The sequence below is a fragment of the Thermobia domestica genome, chromosome 4 (assembly GCF_964235325.1).
Source record: "Thermobia domestica chromosome 4, izTheDome1.hap1.1, whole genome shotgun sequence".
NCBI lineage: Eukaryota > Metazoa > Arthropoda > Insecta > Zygentoma > Lepismatidae > Thermobia > Thermobia domestica.
In genome coordinates, this window is record NC_137457.1 from 53,533,963 (window position 1) to 53,550,197 (window position 16,235).

A 16,235-nucleotide genomic window follows, 5' to 3' on the forward strand; every position below is an offset into this window, starting at 1 on the left:
AACACTATATATATAGATATAGATATAGATATATAGATAGATAGATAGATAGATAGATAGATAGATAGATAGATAGATAGATAGATAGATAGATAGATACTTATCATTTTTAATCCTACGTATTACAGATGTATGCGATGGTAAGTACATCATATAGTCAGTAGTGGTTTATTATTTTATCCTAAAAGTTATCTTTTATAATAATGTACAAATAATTGTTAAAATAAAATTTGTGAACCTATTTAACAACTTTGAGCATTGGCTTTTATTTATGAATTTTAGTGCATGTTTCTTTGTTTCAGGTAGAGTAAACTAAATATGATTCTTATATACTGCCAATAGCTGAATTCAAATACGTATTTGATTAGCTGCATCAGGAATCCAATAATCATTGGGTTATATATATATTCTGAAATTTAAGGAAATACTGTCATATTAGAGAACACTACCATTTAACTATTGACCATGAGTCAACTAGTATGGTAATATTTTATGAACGGATAGTGAACTTCTCTCATTTAAGCTCTGCATTACATACTCAATGACATTTTTATGTTAAAACATAGCTTACCTTATTATACAATCCGATCATAATGTATAAATGATAGGTGCTTAGTTTCGAAACGTAATACTACGAAACCAGAAGTCTTTTAACTGAAACGAAAACATTATTTAATCTCACTGAACTAAAATATCAATTATTAGAACCTCCAGAAATAATTATATTCTAAAGGTATAAATAATTCGAAATTTTAAATTTAATGTGAGAAGTATGGAAGAATACTGCGATGACATTTCCAAAAACATTCGAATAGGTTATAAGAATTATCACACATACCCTAACACTTACTAAATGTTCCAATGCTCGTTTTGGAAAAGCAAAAGCTAATGGAGCTCTAATATCTGGAGCAAAAAGATTTGAAATCTTGCCACTAACGTAAAAGGCAACCAATATTTGCCGTTTCGTAAAAGAATATTTTAGCAAAATCAAATGGTTCTCTAACTATTATAAGGATATCTTTAATTGTAATTTTATTTGTGCGTTTAAACAAAGTCAACATATTTTGAGATTTGTCACTTGTTAAAGAATTACTAAAACAAATGAAATGGAATTCCTGTAAATTTAGGAGTAAACTTTTACAACTCGTCGCTTAGTGCATAAATGAGCAATTGTGCATTGTACTCGCAATATCATTCTTCTCAGATTGAAAACTCTTGCTGACATTCCTGTTGACAAAACAAAATTCATCGTGTTTATATCTTTCATTTGCACTTGTCTAACTGTATATCGGCCTAACTTTTTACGTAAAGTATGCTGTGAAAAAGCTTATGTATCTATATATGATTCCAATAAAATAAAAAAAAATGTTGATGTGTTGGATACTGGAATAATTCTCACAATATTCCAGGAAATAACCTGTCAAATGTAGTAGTTTTTAATATGTAAGATTTTCTTCTGATGCTGAAGTAAATATTGTTTTCATTCCTTACGGTCTATTACGAGCTTGCATATATTCAATGAACAGAACAGCAGAATTATTACGGAAATTTTACGTTATTGAAAACGTACATCTTGTCAGTCATAATAGAGATGTTAGTTATTTTCCAATTTGGTGGCGTTTTCTAAATGATTTTCTACATACTAATGGGGGTTAATACTGTAATTGTAACACTTTTTAGGAAACGATACCTGGGTCCAGTCTCGTTACCACAGGATTCAGAAAAGGCTATTAAATTGTAATTTCGGAAGATTAAAATCTGTATCAAATAGCGTTATAATTTTCTAATAAAATCATTAGTTTCCAAGCGATCCTTCAGCATTTGACCTGTGTTGCTTTGACATTTCTAAGTTCGGGTACGGTAAATATATACGAAAAAGCTGAACATTATTTTCACGTTCTCATTCTCTATAAAGAAACGAAGGTAGTATATTTACTGTGCTAATAAAAAGCAACAAAACAAATATTGAAATTCCTAAAGTACTCCTCGTCTTCCTCGGGCACAATTGTACTTAGAATTGACTATTGAGATTTAGTTATAAATTTTATTACTTATACATGAGGATAAGATAAAACGGAAATGCTAGATATTACAAAGATAAGTGGTCGAGTCAAACAAAAATTATGTGACAATCGTCGACTTCAGATTCAAATATGTATTTTAATATGGCTAAACAGGTAACCTGCTAAATGCGTAGTTTAAGATATATCTCTAAGTGCGAGTGCAACAATCCTTTTTGTAGGATTTACTGCTACAACATTCATTAGCATACATAAATAATCACAACCTTGAATAGTGGCAAAAGAATAAACTGGACTGGCTTATACATTATGGTGTCATATTATATAATTCCACACACTATATTCATATATATAATTATAATAATTATTAATTATATTTACTCACATTTCATATCGTATGTAATTCTGAGACACCCAATTCCTTAAATACGCCCAAAACTGTCCAAAGCAGTCACATTAAACATATTAAAGTCTATACGCCACTAAACGAGAATCTCAAGCAAACACCAACACATGAAATCTCGCATGAAAAAAGACACATCTTTCTGTATAGACAACACCCTATATCTTCACTCAGCAGCCTAATGACCGTATAGACAGAAGTAGAATTTAGTATTACTGACATTATTCACATTCCTAACATGCAACTTGTTGTATAAATCATTCGTAATTCTGTACTGTACTTATTCATAAATATATTTGTATTCCGAAATCGACAATGGGGTTATTTTCAAAGAGCAAGAAAGAAAAGTTTCGAAACTATGATCTAACGAATCTAGGTGCGTTCTATATAATGGCTTGTGGTTAAATGCGAAACTGAAATTTTATTTTAGTATACTATTTAGTTAACGTCAAATGGGGTGAAACCGGACCTCTTGGAGACATTTTCAATTGTGCTGGAACTACATTACCTTATTTTGCTAATGTAAACAGTTATATCGTGGCAGATGTCTTTCAGGAATGGAATACAAGAATGAAAAAACTTTTGACCAACTGTGCACATAGTTAAAAATCATTAAAATGTGTCCGATTCACCCCACGTGGTTGGGTGATTTCGGACACTATAGTATTTCTGCATATTACTTTGAAGCTATGTCGCTATGGTGTGAAATCGGACAGTAAATATATTTAACAGCAAAAAGGATGGTTGTCAGGCATATATTTGAAACCTTTCATACTTTCGATTACACATTTTGAAATATATTTAACATAGTGAAATACCAGTATCCTAGATCAGGAAAATCACATATTGGTTTACATCAATAGAACAAGTAAAAAGTATCTGACACACAACCATGTTTCGTTGGTCCATTAGTGCTCCAGATTAATATACACTTTCTTGGAAGTAAAACTTACCCCTTACTTCACGAGGCTTAGTTAACACTCGCAGAATCTGTTCTTTGCCGACCCTATCTTCATTGTCAACTGGTGAAAAAACGAATACCGATCGACTATTCAAATATGGACGAAGAAATTTCACCTCCACATCCTTTGCTCCCACATCCGTCACAACTCCAACATACTGTCTTGCAAGTTGTTTCCCAGCCCGCGAGGAGTAATAATTCACCACAACAAAAGCTTCTAAGACCAACATGCCTTCCTCCTCTTCTGTAGTCACGTTACACACTTCACTTTCCATTTCTTCGTTTTTTGGGGGATCACTTGATTTACTTCCTGTCTCTCACTTGCCCGAACATCTTGTCCCACAACTGACTTTCTAGGGGAAACGCTGATCATTCTTCTTCGAGCTCTGCCAGTTGCTGAAGTTTAGTGCCGTGCGGGTCGCAGCATATCTACAAAACTTGCTGACCAGGAACCATAACTTACGCTGCCTTTTCCATCTTGACTTGGCACTTTATCCAAAACACGATCTGGGTTGAAAGGAATTAACCCTGTCGCTTCAAATGCCTTCACGATATTATCACTTTGATGTGCGGCAATTTTGTTAATAGTTTGCTTGAAAAGCGATGGAAACACGTCTTTGGAGAGAGTGCCACTTGTGTACTTCCTCCAATCACGTAACACGCTTTTCCGTGCAATTTTCAGAGGTCGAAAGAAGCAGAAATCGAGAAGTTCCAATAGATGAGTGCTTTTAGGTGGTAGCAGCACAAAAGAGATTTTGTGACGTTCACATTGCTGAATAACTTCTGCGGACAGATGACTCGAAAGATTATCGCTAAGCATGATTTTGGGTCCTTCTTTAGTTCTGAGGTACGGCAAGGCAACTGAGGTAAACAAATCTTCAAATACTGCAAGATCAAACTATCCACTACGATTACGATTGTATCGAGTCCCTTCAGGCCCACCTTCCTGCCATGTATCACACACTCGTTCCGCTTTATATAAAACATATAGTGGGAGTAAAGTACCATCGCCAGCGCTGCCATTATTATTGACACACTGGATTTTGACGAGTCGATTTTCTTTCTGCGTGTTTTGTACCTGTCTTGAGAATCACCTTTGCTCTTCCTGGCTCGTCACTTAGGTTAGTCTCATCGTAGTTGATGATGTTACTTACTGGAGTTTTCTCCAAAAGTGGGCGTATATTATCAAAATACTTCTTCACTGTTTCGTGGCTCACTGCCGTTCTAGAACGTTTGAAATTTTCACTCAGTCTGACCGCAAGTATGTTGGAATGTCTCTTGAAAACTGACGGTGCAAAGTCTACGCCAGGTAAATTATTGGTAAATCTTCTTTCTCTTCGCCCTTTCCTGTCCAGATACCCTTTAACAAGAAACCTGATATCTTCAAATGTAAAAGGGAAACCCAACTTTGCAGCTCTAAGAATGCCATTTACTAACATATTTTCCTCTTCTGGAGTTAGAACAGTTTGGCCACCCATAGTTCTCGTGTGTTTTTTATTCACTTTGTTTTCTATTGTCGAGCGCGGCACCTGATAAGCTTCGGCTGCTTTACGATAAGACATTCTTCCCTCCTTGACTGCACGAATAGCACTTTCAAGTCGCACAGGGTCATAATTTCGTTTCGGCTGAACGCCAAGCTGCTTGTTACAATACCGTGGCATCGTCCTAAGTCACGCCACGTCACTCCACTCCACTTCAAAACTGCCACTACGTTGCTAAATGAGATTCTTTTACGGCTTGTATTATCAACATACATTTTTCGCAAGTAATTGGATGTTGTTACTTTTGCCAATAGATCCCATACCGTTTAATAGTTTGGTCTGCATTAACATTGTTTTTCAGGATATATTTTTCTCTTTCTTCACCACAATGGCATTTCAACCCATGTGTATAGGGGTGGTAAATTGCATTGTTGCTCCGATAATTATGGCTGATGCACGTTGGGTCATCTATTGACCACCAACCGAAAAACCTACTTTCTAGCCTTAACAATAGCAGTTTAAACTACAGAAACAACTAAGTATGATGTAATCATCCTACTTCACCCCAGCGTCCGATTTCATCCCATTTGAAGATACTGTTTAGCTACAGAACGGATAATACTCTACAAGATAGGTAACTAGTGAGGTATTTTATTGACTTAGATACGCACATTGACTGTGGCTATCCTATAAATTTAGTTATTAATTAAAAAATCGTCAATTTTAAGTTTATAAATCTCCTTAGCTATATTGATGAACAAACGAATGCCGTTGAGCAATTGTTTACTTGCTATTAGGGGGAGCTGAAAGCAGACAATAAACTTTGTACTGAAGAATGATTTGTGCACTATTTACAACAAACTGTCTATTCCATATCACGAGATAAATGTGTAATCTTATAATTGCTTTAATTTAGGGATGCATTAGCTATCAGGTTCGACCAAAACGATGAATAATTAATGAACCACTATACCTACCATTATACCTACAAAAGTTAATAACACTTTCATACATGCATCAATACACACATATATGCTACAGAAGAATAAGCTAAAACTACACATAAAACACATTTAGAACACAAAATTACATACTACATATCTAAACAATCCACTAAATACAACCACAGTTTAATCGTCTCTGATGCTAAAAGGGAGAGGATGTTTAGATCCAGGTGCCCTTGCCCCAAAACTAATACATTTTCGCAATTATAAGATTATTGTTTTTGACCCCAGAGGTACATATCAAAAACAATTAAGGAAGATCCCCTTCTTGAGGAGAAAGGAACCTTCATTAAATTATTCAACCCATGCTGTGTTTGAAGCTATGTGAATTTACGAGTAAATAAGAGACCCTACAGAAGCATACTCTGACATTTTGGTAATTAACCTAATTAACAAACATCGTATACCTCCATGTCTAAAAAATTCATATACTACACACACACGAAAACTATTCAAGGATAGGCTACAGCAACCCAACTGGATTTTTAAGGATTAACAGCCAAGGATTTGCACGAGTTTTATTTCTCCGTCCAGAGATGGAGTTAGCATCGCAGTCGGTATTGCCTTCGCTCGCAAAAAACATATGTGGAAAAGTTTGTTGTTTCATTCGATGTTGCCATCTCAATAATGAAAAAGTGTTAAATACAGTCAAATCAGTTGACGAATAATGGACATAAAAAACATAATTGTTTTATATATACAATTCTTTTGTATATTTATACGTGTGTGTTTGTGTGTATTGGTAAAATAAGTCATGGTTTACGTCTAATAATAAGAAAACAGTCTATAACATGTCATGAAATCTCAAACGCCCTCCAATCGCCCCTTTTCGTTCCAAGCCTCGTTTAGAAAGAAAACGCCTGTAGGGGCGTTAAGCCATTGTTAAGAACCAGTGACTTAAATAATGAAAATATTTTCAAGATTCTCATCATTATTCCGAATAATCAATCTCTTTATAGGCTATATTGTTGATAGGCGCGTAGCCAAGGGGAAGGTTCGGACCCCCTTGAAGTCTCACAAAAAGGAAAAAAGTATTGAAAGTTTGCGATAAATGGGAATTTCTTATCTTCATTCTTGTACATTTTTAGAATACGAAATACCAGTAAATTAAATACATTTAATAAATACCTGCAGAGAAAAGGAAGAAATGAAATGATTACTTGTTCTGTATTGCTTGGTATATAATGTGTTTCTATGGAGTATCTGATACGTTTTTATTATTATTATTATTATTATTATTATTATTATTATTATTATTATTATTATTATTTCTCTGTGCACGAAAGCGCGTACCAATGAGCGAAATATCGCGCTAATACACTTACGTTATTTTTATTTTTGTAAGTAACCCTTTAACTTCTTCCTTCTGTTTCCAATATTTATATATTTTCAACCCATCAAGTCTTTTCTTCTGTTGCGAAATAAAATACTAAAGTATTTAAAAACAGATTTTGTTCGATTTAGAGATGGAAATTGTACAGTAATTTGGCTGTCCGCGGATGTACATCTAAACCCGATTACCGTACGGATAATATAATAATTATATTAACGGATAATAATTATATTAAACTTTGTAAATTTGCCCCTAAAATTAGACTAAATTTACAAAAATGTCGGGATATTGGAGGGTCCGGACCCCCAGGACCCACTCCCTGTGTACGTCCCTTGTCTTCACAATCCTGAGTTTGTCATGTGATGTGAAATTGGTCATCTCAAAATTTTATCTTGTAGAACACGTTATGCTCTCCTGGTCTGTACTTTGAATACATGTATCCATGTATCAAGTTCGGATACATGAGAACTTATTTGATTTGATGGGAATTTAATCACTATATATTAAGCACTTATCCAGGTTTTCTTTTCGCGGGGGATAACAAGGGGAAGTCTCGTAAGCACGTAATTCTAATGTTTTAAACTATCAATTTGTTTTCAAAATAATAATAATAATAATAATAATAATAATAATAATAATAATAATAATAATAATAATAATAATAATAATAATAATAATAATATAATGCAACAGTTCTATTCTTGCTTAAACTTTTCCTTACTTTTCATTATAAGAACCAGTTTAGTTTGTAGGAACTGTATTGTGGCACAAAGAAAGTCAAACAAATATTTCCGAGAGATATGTATCTAAGGAAAATGTTCGCGATAGCATAAAAAAAAAAAAAACTGAGTGTATAGTTCCATTACATTTTCAGTTGTAAACAGAACAGAAACGAAATTTTAATCCTATTTAAAAGTGTTCTTTTTTTTTATTCCACCAAGGGGCAATGGCATCACGGTATGTTATTAGACTTAAAAGAAGACGAAACACATTGCCCAAAATTTTGACAGACTCGAAGTAATTTGAAACAAAAGAATCTCAAAAGCGTAAAAGTATGTTTATTAAAGTCCGACTTCAGTGTCGGAGGGGACATGAGCCCCCAGGTCCCCCCTGGATACGTACTTGCTATATATGCTTGCTGTGGTGGAAGCTTCACTTTGATGTTTCAATAGTTTGAACGGTTGTTGCCATAATTCATAGATGGATACAGAGAAAAATATATAGCCTTTCATATCACCCTTAAAGATAAAGTATCTGTATTTGCTAATATCTGTATTTGCTAATGTCTTGGCCTCAAAGACGTACGCAGGAATTTATTTTGGGAGGGGTCCAAACCATTTCGGGAGGTCCAAGGTTAAATTATATTAAAATGTGTAAAATTGCCCCTAAAGTTAGACTAAATTTAGAAAAAAGTCGGAATTTCGGGGGGGGGGGGGTCCGGATCCCTAGGACCCACCCTCTGCGTACGTCCCTGGGTAAATGTATGAAGAAATGTTAGAAACTTTAATTGAAAATTCCAGGGGTACCCTGTAGAGATAGTAAATTCTGAAATAGCCCTCGATCAAGCCATGAAAAGTATTTTTTGGAGAAGATGTACTTGTTATGTACAGAAGAAGGTGTACAGAAGAATGTTTTTTCTGCCTTATTTTATCACACATGTAATTTCATTTACGTTATGTTGTTCCTCCATGCATCAATATCCAAACTCCCCCATCAAAAATACAGAACCCCAGACAAAATTCTGGGAAAACCCATGGTTGGGGCCGGTGCAGGGCCATACACCGTCGTCTGGTTACTCCGATTTTATATATATCATTTGTTATTATTTATCAAATTTAATAAAATTTTAAAACGACAATATAAAAAAAGCCATAGAAACCTCTTCTGTCGCCTTGAAATACAAAAGCATCAAATACGAATTGAAAGGATGGGATTTCAAGGAAAAAGAATGACCCAAAAACTTGTCTTGAGAACCAAGTAATTAGAAGAACATGTTTGGTAGCAGCAGTCTATATCTATAGCACTAACCGTGGCGGGGGAGTTTTTTCAATGTCCCATCCTTCTGTTCAACGCGCGGTCAGTATCCCTCCCCGTGTAGAAGCTGTCACTCACTCCAGAAAACTCGTCCTATAGAGCGGAGATGTTCATTCTTCCTTGACGTACCTCGCGCTCACTACTACCCTTCTATCCTCTCTACACAAAGATATATACAAAATACAAATGACAGGAAAAGCAATCGGCAACTGTCACTCAGCATTCACCGGGCTTGTGACCGTCAAGAATGTGTAACACAGTGATTCTCAAACAATTTACCTCTAGACCCGCTTTAGAAGTCAGTAAAAGTTACGACGCCTCCTCTTTGTATAATACTAATGTCACAAAGTCATTTACGAATGAATATTTTTAAACTTACAAACTCCTTGATATTTTATCTATTTCGGGAGTTGTTACCAAACAGTTTGAGAAACACTGGTACAATGTCTTCTTGGCTGCTTTCCCAGTTACCTAGGGTAGTCAGACTAGCGATTTATTTATTTATGCTAAAATACAAATAATGGTATGATTGTTTAGTTATTCAGCGCAAGAAAACTGTTACTACATTATAAACTACATTTAAAAACTTGGAACTTGGAAATTTAAGTAATGTTAAGTAGTTATTTGTGTGAGACTCTTAGTAACACAAGTACATAAGAGTCTATGTGAATAAAAAACATGTAACAGAATATTTGAGTAAAAATAAAGTGTTGCAATGATAATTTTCATTTTATAAATTATTTACACTATTTAGATCATTCTTAGTTCTCTATCTTGAGTCTTTATATCATATAATAATATCCTAAGTTACTTTATTCAATATTAACAAGTACATCAACATGAACAAATTCAAATACATACACAGCGCAACTATAATAGAAAGAGCACCAAATAAACACAATACAAGTTTACATTATTAAGAAAATATTTACATTATTTATATATTTCCTAACTATGATCCAGTAAATCATGGCATTTTCCAGCATTTCGAATAACACGATAGAAGTAGTATTATAAAACATTACAAGAGTAATTAACGAACTGCAAATATACAATAATAGTAACAATAATTATATACACATGCTGAACACGATTATTTAGAACACAAATTCGTTGCAGTAAGTATGTACATTATTACACCTATTTCATCTTTGCTCGATCATTGTCTTTTTTCTTGGCGATCTTGCTTTGAGCACTTAGGTATATTCCGGGTCTCTGCAGGGCATCCCACGTTGTACCATAGAATCTACTATCTCAGGAAGCATACACTTTTTAAAAAACCGTATAAATTTCGGTAGCATAACATTTTCCCATAATTCTTCATCTCTTCTTACTTCCACAATGTGTAAAGGTGATTTATCATTAATGTATACAACTAAAAAGCATTTGTCTAATTTGGTAATACTCAACTGGCCCTGAATTTGGTAGTAGTAGTCGCTGTTCGTATTTAGTCCTATAGTTCCGTCTGGAAGAGCTCTAAGAAAAAATGCCCCTGTATTTTTCTTTCTCTTCAGTGACATCCTTATTTCTGAGTGAAGGAACACACTTTACTTCCACTAACGCATCATCTATTACATATCCTGAAATATGATTAGAAGAGAATTAATTGATAGACAAGAATGAAAATTAGATTTTTTTTAAAAAAAAGTAATATAATAATTAGTCTGTCCCTTTTCCATAAACAAAAGGAAGTGGTTTGGTTTCGATCAAATTCAGTTCTCTAATTATACCTCTAATTATAGCACACTGAACAAACAGCACTTATTAGACTTAAACACTTATTATATTATATCAACAAAGAAGTTGAAAAATATTTCTTGCCATCTGGACTAGTAGCTAAGAAACTATACTTAGAATCAATATATAATCCTCGTTTCTCTACTGTCACATTCTTCTCCTCCGCAAACTTTCGTACAGCAACATCTTCATGATTTCTTCCGTACTCTATTGATGGTGTCGATAGATTTTTCTTGTGTAAAATGTCTTTCACCAACACATGGCACGAAGTGTGATCTTTACGTTTCACAACTTTGCCGAAGATGGATGACGTTAGACGGTTGCGGCGATGTTCTTCATAAATCGAATTCCCATGTTGTCCGCGGAAGGATATTTCAATTAAAGTTCTTTCGTCTGAACTGACCTAATATGAAAAATAATGTAAAGCATTCTTGAAACAAGACAGGGTGAACTGTAATTTGTAAGCGATATTGTAAGCACAAATAGCTACTTTTCCTACAAACATTAAAAGGAATGTTCATTAAACATATCCTTCAAAATTATCTTTGTCGAGGTATATGTTTGCGAAATATGCAAAAACGAAGTTTCGAGACAACTTGAAATCGTAGAGTTGAAACATATTTTATAATTACATGAATCCACAAAACTGATAGGCTCCCAGAAATTATCGTAATTTTCTCTACTTACTCAATGTGTATCCATCCAGAGAAAGGAGTCAGTTACGGAACAACGATAAAATGTATAAGGTTCCCAGATGAATGTGAAAAGTAATTCTTAGTGTTTTTGTGGACATACGAAGAAGGATGTTGGCAAAGGGAAATGAGACATCATGATGAGTTTCTCCGAAATAAAAATCACGAAAGAAAAAAACAAGTGACACATGTAAAACACATCAAATTTACTTTATAAAACGAAAAATAAAATAATCACGTCTCATTTCGAAAAAAAAATAGTAAATCAAAATATTTACGATAAAAGAAGACAAAACAAACGCGCAATACCAAGCAATGAGATTTATTCATCACTTTCAGTAAGGTTGAGTCATAGTAGCGAATGAACGTTAGGCTACAATTTGGTTTTCCCCAAATCATTAATCCCTTCATGAACATTGAAGAGCTTTTTCCTGTTTTCGTCAAAATACTACAAATTTTCTCACACTACTGACACTTGTTGTACATTCTTTATTTTAACCACATAAACTCATTTTATTTACAGATACTTTATCAAAATGAGATAGTAGATTTTGTCACTCGCTATAGGTTAACATATACAATACATCTAATTTTAAACGCACACGCACAATATGATGCTGTCTGATTGGTTTGTGTGCATGTGTCTGGATAAATATAGAACAAAAAAATAGACTATACTTACGGATTCAAGTTTCCCTTCAATGTTAGTCTTGCTCATGCATGGAATATCTAAAATGCTGAGTAATTCTTCTAGGTGAAAGTAATTACTTCCTATAGATACCGTGGCCCAAACTGCTGACGTATTAACAGTTGACACTTTCGTTTTTGAGTCCAATTTCTCAGTAGAATGGCTAACTTCCCGGTAGCATGCTCGACATTTGAAGTAGAAATAACTAACAAGTCCTAGTCACCGTTCTTTTATAAAGTCCAATTTACCGCCAGTGCATATTCTTCTATGGTTATCTTGAAGTGTTAATGCATATTGAAGAAAGTGTTCCAAGTTAACAATTCGATAGCCGCTTGGGACGCCATTTTGTGTCAGATTTCCACGCTCAGTCTCAAGTATGAAAGTTTCAGAATCAAAGCTGCACAGAAGAAACAAGTGAGTATCGTTCCACAGTGTGAAACTACTGTAGACTTCCAAACTATACAAATTACATAGTAAAACTGGAAATAGTAGAGACCGGAAGTAATTGATTTCTACCACTTCCGGTTTAAATAGAAGATTGTCGAAGAAAATTTTACCTATTCTTGGAACAATGAATGGATTCTCAGAAGCCTCTTGTCGATATCTCTTACCGTTTTTGAGTTATGACAAATACTGTTGAAACCGGAAGTGGCCGATTTGTATAGCTTCCGGTTTAACTTGAAGATTGGTGAAGGAGATAGGACATATTCTTAGGATGCTGAATCGTTTTCTGAAAACTGCTTGTCGATAGTCAATGAAAATCAATATTGAAACCGGAAGTAGTAGTGAATTTCTACCACTTCCAGTTTTAGTGGAAACACAGAAGTCGAAGTGTTTTGTTTCTTTGACACCTTGAATCTATTCCTGAGAACCGTTTGACGCTAGCTATTATCGTTTCTGGGTTATGACTATTACTGCTGAAACAGGAAGTGGTAAAAAAACGACCACTTCCGGTTTAAGTAGGAGGTTGTTGAAGAAGATGGAATCTGTTCATGGGATGCTGAATCGATTCCCGGAAACCACTTGTCGATAGATTTTACCGCTTAAATTGTATGAAAATAGCTCTTACCGTTTTTGCTGTGATACCTGTTGACAGACAGAGAGATAGACAGACGGACAGACACAGCCATTCTAAAGGACTTAAATTTCTTATGCATAGCATAGTTTGGAAGTCTAAAATTAATCCAGAAGTTTCAGAGGCATCATTGTGATACAATGATAGCTACGTGATATATATAGAGACGTGCAGATGGACGGGGGTCTATGGGTTCATATCCAACCCATCCCAGAAAATTCTGAGCAAATGAAAAAAATACTTCTATAGAAAAATAAATAGCAAATTCCACATTTTAGAAGTTGGAAAAGTCGAATCTCACTGAGAAATGATTTTTTTTTTATCATACCACTTTTGTGATGCAATTATCATCAGAGCTGGTAATTGCGCGTCAAAAGTTTTTTTTTTTTTTTTGCGAATCACGTTTTCGGACGTTCAAAATGCTCAGCAATTACATTTTTTTAAGTTTCTACCAGGAACGTAGCCAGAGTTCTGATTTGAGTGGGGGGCATATATACTAAACTAGTAGTACAAATAGCAAACTAGTATTTATATATTAGTTTAAATATTTGGAAGGCAAGTCAAGATTTGGACCCCGTGCTTCCCCTAGTTACATCCTTGGTTTCTACACAACTTTTTTCCGCTAGAAAGTACCCAAGTGAATTAAATAGCCGCATAAATTGCTTGCTATAGTACATGTAAATAAATTTTAGAAAAAAAAATCATTCAAGTCATAACCTACGATGCGGAGGCTTGCGAATATGATTCCCGATGTGAACACTTGATCGACGTTGAAAAAAAATGGTGGATCAAGACGACTAAAACTATAAACCAGATGAGAAGACAGAGACGCATGCTAACATGGATAATACACTCTTTGTAGCTACAACATATGAAATGCACTACTGTTCGTAGTGACTCTGGCGGTTTTACCATGCCTTGAAAGAAAGGAAGCGAAACAGATACCCTACTATGGCACCTGAAATGCCCGCGGCTGAGTCAATACTTAGAAACAATTTTGGCGGAACAAGAATGAGGAAAACTAATCCGGCACGAGGGGGAGTAGAAATGGCATGCCAATTCCAATGTGAAAACCCTCTGTGCAGCACAAATGAAAAAAAAAAAGTCTTATCAAATCCCCTCATTTGCTTGCTTCTTCTCAATTCTTGGAATTCTAACCCGAAGCTAGTCAGTCACGTGATGTGCAAAGCAGAGAAATTCTTGGTTCATCTGTTTGCCCTACCGTACCATTTGCGAGATAGGATGTACTCATTACTGATAGATGAGACTTATTATTATTATTATTATTATTATTATTATTATTATTATTATTCAAACTAATTGAATAAGGGGTGGGACAACTTCACACTTACCCGTCCGATTTTGAGATTTTTCACCTCAAATCGTTAGTTTAGGTTAGTTGCTAAAATTATTATTTTCGAAAGAGTTCTTTTATACTAGAAATAAATTAGGGAGAGGAGGGATATTGTGAAGTTGTCCACCCATGAACAATATCCATATAGTTATACTGCATTATATAACTAGTTGCTCGTCAGTTTACGCAGTTCTGAAGCTGCCTATCTCAGTTTTGCAAAAGTGAATATTTTATTTGAAAATTTGTTTGAGGACCAAGTGGCATGTAATTATAATCGTACTTCTTCTTTTTAATCAACATCATATTCGTATACATCGCTCCTTGCCATTGGTACCCTTGTGTGGTTCGCAGTGAGAGAGTATATAATGTAGTACAATATTCCGTTCCAGTCTAAATAGTGAGTCATTATATTACAGATTTTATATAGATACTGGTAGGTACTGAGAACAGATGCTAAACAACGAAAACAAAACATAATTTAAAAACAAGAGAGACAAAAATAATGTAAATATACATTAAATAACAAGTGAAACGAATATAAAGAGTTATCTACTAACATTCTCCAGTAACACGAAGCTTATATATATCATCATGCTGTCTTGAATCTTCACCGGTTTCTTGTTTTTGATAACATTCAGAAGAATTATCAACAGAAACAACGATTTCAGTTTTGCGACGTTTAGCGGCGGCTCGAGCAGATTTTGAGCGCTTATTTCGTTTTCTGGTTTTTGATAAAGGTAGTTTACGAGCCATTATGTATTTGCAGTATATCAGCTCACGCCTGATTGGTAACAACTTCAACTCGTTAGCTACACTGCGAAATAGGTGATAGTAGGACCTTGTAGTTGTAGAACATCCCGTCGAAAATGCGAGTGGCGCTAGCGTACAGATGTTCCTTTTAAAATGTTAATACTTTGCGCATTTATTCTCGAAATACATAAAGGACGTTGGTAATACATGATGAAGTATAATATCTAGAGGAAGAAGACATTTCAGTGCTTAGAACGATATATAAATGTTGAAGATCGCTGGCCTCTTTCGACAAATATAAGTAGCCAAAAAATGGACTTGCGCTGTGGTGTGCAATTTAGTTGCATTTTTTCATTCCAATATCTAGTTCTTAAGATAATTAAAAACAAATCAAGCTTCAAGAAAAATTTAATACCATTTCATTCTAATCAATAATAATCAGGGAATAACATATTCAAGTTTCGGAACGAAATTTTTATTAATTATTGCACTAAATTGGAACAAATTTTAATTAACTATTAATTAATTATATAAGCGTATATTGATTATATCAACATAAAATTTATCATTACTACTATTAAATATATTGCTATAATGTTATATACTCAGATCATTTCGATAAATTGCGTTCTTTAGTAATTCTGGGTAGAGTGCCAAAGCCCTTAAGGAAATTCTTAGGCGGAAAACAGTAGTCTCCAAAAC